General features: G+C 35.9%; 1 long non-coding RNA gene across 1 annotated transcript; it reads right to left on the bottom strand.

The window, feature by feature from the left end:
- Window positions 1-1,290: 1,290 nt before the first annotated feature.
- On the bottom strand, window positions 1,291-5,517 carry LOC113293051. The gene is made up of 3 exons (XR_003332024.1): window positions 5,332-5,517; window positions 4,662-4,767; window positions 1,291-1,507 (listed from the first exon to the last, which is right to left on the bottom strand). It is a non-coding gene; the product is annotated as an uncharacterized LOC113293051 (long non-coding RNA).
- Window positions 5,518-7,360: the final 1,843 nt, after the last annotated feature.

Here is a 7,360-nt window from a genome sequence, read left to right as displayed (position 1 = left end):
ACTTATACATTTATCACAGATCAAATCAAAGCAGTACCAATTTATAATTATTTTGTGACAAATATCATGATTTCATAACTAAAAGTTCTCATGGATCAAAATAAGTTTATCATACCTTATAGTATTATTTGAATCATTATGACCAAATATTATATCGTCTCATGACGTGCCGTTACGGTACGGGTTATTTCTAGTTTCTTTACAAGAAACCATCAGTTTAACCACAAAATGGTCTCCCTATGCGATGTCTAATAGGACAATACTTTTTTTTCTTGCTCCGTTAATGCGACTTTCATGAATCGTACAAACGAGAACTGGTATTGCATTTTTCCATCAATTCTACGGAAGGAGATTTTAAAATTGGCATTTTAAGAAACTTAAGCCATTTTTTTTCCTCGTAGTTTAACGATAATCGTTTAGACAAACAAACTGTTACCAATCATGGTTTTTTTTTCTGCTAATAAAACATTGATTTCCATTTCTTACGGGAAACCATGGATTCCTTAACAAAGAAAATAATATCTTTATTTTCTTTAAAAGAATCATATAAGCCAATTAATTTGGTTTTTCCCATCGATCCTAAAAGGATATATAAAGTATCATTATTAAGATATTAACAATTGCGAACACCAATTGCTGAATTCCTGAGGGATGTTGTGCGAATTTTCTTCTTCCTAATATTAATCTCCTAAATTAAGACCGCACAACTTAATGTTGAAATACGGTAGGACATAAAAGATCATGTTTGTTAATTATATCAACGCCTGTCTGGGGCGTTAACTATATATACGCCTGGCGTGGGGCGTTAACAATATCAACGCCGGGCTGGGGCATTAACTATATATACGCCTGGCATGGGGCGTTAAGAATATCAACGCCGGGATGGGGCATTTGTATAATCTTCGTCTGAATGGGGCGTTAATTTTATGAACGCCTGACGTGGGGCGTAAACTTTAGCAACGTCCCAACGGGCGAACATTTTATCAACGCATGGACCGGGCGTAACTTATATACACGCCTCTTTATGGGGCGGTGACTTTACGTACGTTTCACAACAGGCGTAGATTATATACACGCCCGATGACAAACGGTGATTATACATCCGCTCCACTATATATAGTTTTGGTCTTGGTCCCAGACCAAATATGGTCTGGAATTTGATTTTGGTCCAGATTTTAGTCTTTACTCCGTCCCGTTGCGTCTCGTCCCTGGACCATAATTATAGGTTTGCTCGTCCACTGCAGTTGCTCCAACGGACGAAATCACGGAAAGAATCAAAGAGAGTAACATTTCTGGCCTTTGAGATCAATACAAGAGTTTGCTTGAGAATGTTGCATATCTTATTGGCTGACAAAGATGGTAAACTTCTTTACTCTTTCTACCTGATGTTAACCTGATGGTAACATTGTCGACAGTAATTCCTGGCAGATGCACTAGCAAATAGACCCAAATGCTTGAGTGTTGCACCAAGTGGCTTCTTCCAAGCTTCTTCATCTTCTTCGTTGTTCTGCACACAAGAGTAGCACTTACAAAAATGAACTTTGATATTATCTAACACCCATCTAGAGTCTTAAAAGTCATAATCACAGTCATAGTAAAAACATTCTGTTTCTAATTGTCCAAAAAAGTATGTGCTGCTGAGTGTAAACAAGGTTGGAGCTTCTTAACATAGATTTAGTTGGTACACTATTACGAAAGTTAAAAGTTAAAGCACTAAAAGAAAATTTAGCTCACAGTTCAGATTCACAAGTTCTAAGTAACAGTGCATTTCAGATTTTGATTCCTGAATTCTACATTATCTTGAGGCTACTAATTTTGATGCCTTAACCAATAACAGCTAATGCAGGGTCCTTCATTAGCTGGAAAGTATGAAATGGGTGCAAAATGTATATGCCAGGGCATGGTGAGAGACTCCAAAGCCTTGCGAATGACGCTGTAGACAAAGGGACATAAATTGTTGGCCAGTTTCGGCAATTTAAGTGAAGATGCAGCTGACCAGTTCTTTCCACCTACTATATTGGTAAATATAGACACACAATAAAATTAATGCGACAAGATGTAACTTCTCAAATTCAACAAAGTTAAATGAAGAGTACTGTAGTGCTGATTCCATTGCATAGACAATGACGATATATACCAAACAACATGCATTTCACAAACATTAAGATACACCTGTATTGTAAACGGCGAAGTTACAAGCTAAAGTGGCCTTTGCTACTAAAAGCGCCGATGCTGCAGTTCACGACACCTAAGACGGTGAGAGTTAGTTACTGGCAGTCAAGAGAACTAAGGTCAGTTGTGGGAGCGTTCATTAATTTTGTCATTTGCACCACCCATCTCACGGAACCAAAATGGAGAGGAAGAGTTAAATATGGGCCATGTTAGTTCTGTAAGCTAGCACCTCTTATACAGTCACGGCAGAAATAAATAATTGAATCAAATGCATTTGCTTAGTCTCAAGCACGTGAGATAATTAATAGGTAAACAAGAAAGTTGGATGTGCCCCTTATATCACCAAAGTTCTGTGTGGTTTCAAGCACCCAAAGCATATTCCATATCTAATCTAAGAAAAGAAATGCTCATTTCTTTATTCAAGTTGGTGGTGATTTTACCATGAGAAGAATGTATCGAACAACAGGGACGGATCTATGTAGAGACTTGGGCTTAAGCCAGCCCAAAGTCCAAAAAAACATTACATTTTATAGGAATGATTTTTTAGGGACCATGATTTTTTAAAGGGGATCATGGTTTTATTAGACCACCTTCCTTATAGTTATATGAAGTGTCCTAAATATTGAAATGACTAAACTGTCTTTAACCTAATTTAATTTAAAACAAATCTAATAACCACCACCTTCTCCCACTACCACCGCCGATTACCACCACCACCTCCGATTATCACCACCACCAACCACAGATTACCACCACCACACTCTGATTATCACCCACCTCTGATTATCAGCACCACCAACCACTGATTACCACCACCACATTCGATTACCACCACCACCAACCACCACCATCTCTCTATATAGCTTAATTTAAACATTAACAAAGATATTCTCACAAACCCATTACTTGTCATTCGTTTTTGGTTGAATAAATGAGAAGTAATCATCAAAATGAGTTGAAAATGGAAGTTGCAGAGAGGTTTAACGGAGGTTTTTTTTCAGAGAAAAGTTCGGTTACGTCGCAAAAAACAAGTCTCAGCCGAACTTTTAGTTCGGTTACGTCGCAAAACGTTCGGTTTCGTTGCAAAAAGTTCGGTTATCACGAATTAATTTTTCTTAACAGAACTCAGAGTTTGGTTAATTCGCAAAAAATACTTTTAACCGAACTCCTTGTATTAGAACATCATAAGTCCATAAGTTCGGTTCCTTCGCACAATAAGGATATCACCGAACTTTAAGTTCGGTTGGTAGAGCAATTTGATATGTAACCGAACACACAAGATGTACCCAAATAAATAGTTAAGTTCAAAGTTCGGTTACCTACCATTTTATACTAGGTAACCGAATATAGCATTGTAACTTTGATTTTTTTTTATCGGTAGTTCGGTCATATACACTTTTGGATTAAATTTTGCGAACTAACCGAACTTCTTACACTTGGAATAAATTTTTTTAACGTAAAGTTCGGTTGAACAGTTGGTTGGTATGAACTTTGCGTACCAACCGAACTATGTACAGTTGGTAAAATTTTATTTTCACGTAAAGTTCGGTTAGTTATTGTTTGCAACGCAACCGAACTTCTAGACCCTAAAGTTGGGTTACATTGCGGGCAAACCGAACATTACACTGTACGACCAAAACCTCCATTAACGAGCGAGTTCGGTAACCTGCCTATTTGGAAAACATAACCGAACTACACTTTCAGGTGTGTTCGGTTACATGTTCTTGACATATGGTAACCGAACTGGCCTAAATCTAAAAAAAAATCAATTGTTTGAATGTTTGGAGCAATTAAACTAACATTATCTAAGTTTGAAGCATATCTGATAACCCAAATGCTCTTCCTCTGGTTGTGGTTGGAAAATCCATCGTTTTCATCTTGAGATTGAGTTTGGGGAAGAATACAATCACCATCTAAGAAATAACTCATACCCAGATCATTGTGAAGATTAACAAACACTCTAGGAGAGGAAGGAGATGAAGATTCAGATGTGCTATCATCAATTGAATCATCACTTGAATACTCAAGATTAGTGTACTCAAAAAAAATAATATTTTCCATGTTTTTCTTCTTCATCTTCTCTAAATTTACTCTCTCAATAATTCTACTTCTTTAGCTTAATCATTTCACTAATGATTTCACTAATCATTACCCAAAATAAATCAGGAGGGTAGTTTAGGTATTAATATAAATATCTAGATAAGGGGTCACATAGATTTACTTTTAAATGTCTTACTAACAATAGAACCGTGGTCCCCAAAAAAAAAAATCATGGTCCCAAAAAATCGTTCTTTTGTAGTGTAATTGTGTTTGTTTATAACAAATCAAGCCCAAATATTAGGCCTAAGCCAACCCAAATCAAACCAGTTTGTTTTCAAGCCACCCCAATATTCATTTTCTCGTCCCGCCACTGCAATAGATGGTGTATATTTCATCCACATTCCAAGAGATGGTGAAATTGAAATCATCATTCCAAAAGATTTTTGTACCTTTAGACGGCAGCAGGACTCTAATGTTCCCGTTCTTCTCGATGGCTAGAATCCTTTCCAGAAACAGGAGATTTGGAATCACCAGTGAGCACCTTCCATCACTTTCCTGCAACGTTATGCAAACCTTAGTTTCACTCTTTGCTACCTCTATCTCCTAGGATTTATGTCTAAGAATGCACAAGAGAAAAAAGAAAGGTGGCTTGACATATCAGAAAGAATTGCATCTGCCAAAGACTTCATAAATTTCTTGTGTTATTCAGCTTTTATGCTGCACGTCAATTTCACTTCTGGCAGTGAGTTATGTTCTCAAAGATGTTCAAGGTTTCCTTGAAAAAACTCTCATAAATATGAATTTTGTTAATATACTTGAAGGCTTTTGGACCAAACTCTAATTTACTACCCAATTGCACAAGTATATCACTGATCACCCCACCAAAATTCTTATCTTTTCCCAATGTTAAGCCCCAATTTCCCCCAACAAGAATGGATGAAAATCTAATAAATCCAAAATCGAACATAACCATGCAAAGCTTAAGACAAAAACGAACCCAAATCTAGTAATCCAAAATGGCCACTAATTCCAATTATAATTTCAATCTAACCCAAATAAAAAAAACATTCAATTGCACCAACAGTAAAAAGAGAGGAGTTTTTGAGTCCAAACTCTTACCAGAATCACTTGGCATTCGGAGATAAATTTGGGTACAGAGATCAATTGAAGTAGCTAAAATAGATTCATAAACAACATCGTGTTAATATCTCCTCCACCAGATTAGACTCGCCATAACCTGGCTAGCAAACTCGATTTAAGGAAGCTAGTAATAGATCATCTTCCCTATTTTCGCAGATAACTGTAACAAACACAAATAAACTTGTCAATCAAAAAGCCAAAATCGAAATCTAGGTCATCGATAAATAAGAAAATTGTCAGGATGTTAGTCCTCAAGGGAGTCGGGGAATTTGAGTGTAGTTGGGTTTTTACCCGTTAGTCATGAGAGAGTATGAAAAAAGCTCTTAAACTCCATGTTAGTGGTAAAACCTAAAATACTAGGAATTTGATTGTTCTGGGGAGTTTTGAAGAGTTGATGGTGTATTTTTGTCTGTACACAAATCTCACAAAAGAGTAGAGATTTGGAAGGAGTTTGGTCAAAAAAAAATATATCTACATATAGGTGGAGGAGGAAACGCTTCTTCAGGTATGCTTTTTTTCATCTTGTCAGCTCCATTTTTCTTGTGGGATTTTGTCAATTAAGATTGACTCATTGCTTGGTGAGACCTACAAAGCATGCCTACCGGACGCCTTAAAATGAATGTAAAAGAGATTTAAATTTGAATGGTAATATGAACACAACATTCAAGGAATTGGAACATTCAAGTGCCTTTGGAATACGAGTCAGTAGAGTATAACAGACCAAGGAATTGGTAGGTACTGCACAACATATTGTGGATTTTCTTTTCTTGTTGGTAGTTTAATCCCGTTAGATAGTGTAGTTAACTGTCTCTTTTGCATCCACCCCCATTCCTTATCTCTTTAGATTCCAGACATCATAGACAGAGACTAGGAGATGTATCCAAGAGATATCCACAAGTGAAGTGCTTGTTACGAAAAATGTAAATTTTATAAATAAAATATGCTTGTGTTTTATCAGATATGTGCCCAGTTTCTTTCATTAGATTACATTCATCTTGTATGATCGATTCCGGACTGCTGACCATTAGATGTGCATACTGTGCATGGTTCACTGCTATACATTTTTCTTATTTCTGGTGATATCCTTTTAGTGAAATTTTTCTGTATTTCAACTTGTCATTAACAGTTTCAGTATTTATTCGAAGCAATATTGTTGGGACAAAATCAAAAATGTTTATGGTCAATATGGCTTAGTTCATATTTCCATGTGAAAGAATTGTACGTAGACCGTTAAAAATGAAAAAAAAAGAAAAAAAATCATCTCGTTGCACAACAATAACATATCATTGATAAAGTGATAGGATCATTTTTTTTATTAAAGATCATTTTTACTTGTAAATGAGGATTTGTTGTTTCTTTTATTTATTAAAGAAAATGAGTTAGGAATGAACTCTCTCAAACTCTCCCAAACTCTCTCAAACTCCCTCTAATAAACTCTCTCAAACTCCCTACACTCCTCCAAACTCCCTGAACTCAAAAACACCAAACTCTCTCAAACTCCCAATACTTTTTCAAACTCTCTCAAAATCTCAAGATTCAAAATACAGTCAACTCTCCCGAGGACTAACCCCCTGGTAATGAGATTAAATGGAAACCCGAAAAAGGGTTTTGAGGTAACATAGGAATGATTCGAATATCACATCTGATGGTGCGACTACAGAGAGAAGAAAGTGAAGCAGAAGAGGAGAATAACCCAAAAAGTTCAACATTTAGGGGAAATCAATCATCATCTTCTTCAATTATAAAAACCCATCGACTCAAATCATTCATAATCATCTTCAATTGCATGAAATTAATTAGGAGAAAAAAATTGTGAGTTCTGAGATTTTTTTTGTTCAGAAACACTTTTAATGGAAGAAACGATGTTGTTTGAGAACTGAGAAAAGAATGACTAGACTTAGCAAATTTCCTCTCTCATGTTTTTAATAATTTTGATGTTTTGTTTTCTGTTTTCTGATTTTGATAATTAAAGTGAAGAGTTGTATTAAAAAAGAAATCGTTAAGATTA

Source organism: Papaver somniferum, chromosome 7, assembly GCF_003573695.1.
Source record: "Papaver somniferum cultivar HN1 chromosome 7, ASM357369v1, whole genome shotgun sequence".
NCBI lineage: Eukaryota > Viridiplantae > Streptophyta > Magnoliopsida > Ranunculales > Papaveraceae > Papaver > Papaver somniferum.
Note: the sequence above shows the minus strand (reverse complement) of the source record. Positions and strands in the feature narration are given on the sequence as shown.